Raw genomic sequence first — 461 nt, 5'->3', positions numbered from 1 at the left:
GTAATGTTCGGAGTCATCCAATAATGGCAAACTTGTAGTCGAAAATCGGAGATCTTATCCCCTGGGGAGCCGTTTCCATTTCACCTGGAGTTTGCACATGAGAAATATGGGACTCCAGAGATCTAGCAATCTTGTATTGCGATTGACGAATTCGTCTGTGTTGAGTGAGGAGAAGAATCGGCTTTCATCACCATCTGGGGCTCTGGAGTGCTTGTATCTGACTCACTTTTCTCTGCTTTGGCAGGCAGCAGTCGTGACTTGGATTTGTCGGAGAAGTGTTTCTTTTCTGCTGGGGGACTTTTGGAATCTGGAGGACCGGGAGTCCACTTATGACGGGTAATCAGAGGGAGGTAATGTCTACAAGTATTGGTGGGCGAATACAGCTGTGAGGAGCAGATAATGCGTAACTAACCTCTTTGTTGGTGCATTTAGGGTTAGGGTTAGGGTTAGGGTTAGGGTTA

Source organism: Echinococcus granulosus, assembly GCF_000524195.1.
Source record: "Echinococcus granulosus chromosome Unknown EG_S00367, whole genome shotgun sequence".
NCBI classification, from domain to species: Eukaryota; Metazoa; Platyhelminthes; class Cestoda; order Cyclophyllidea; family Taeniidae; genus Echinococcus; species Echinococcus granulosus.
Note: the sequence above shows the minus strand (reverse complement) of the source record.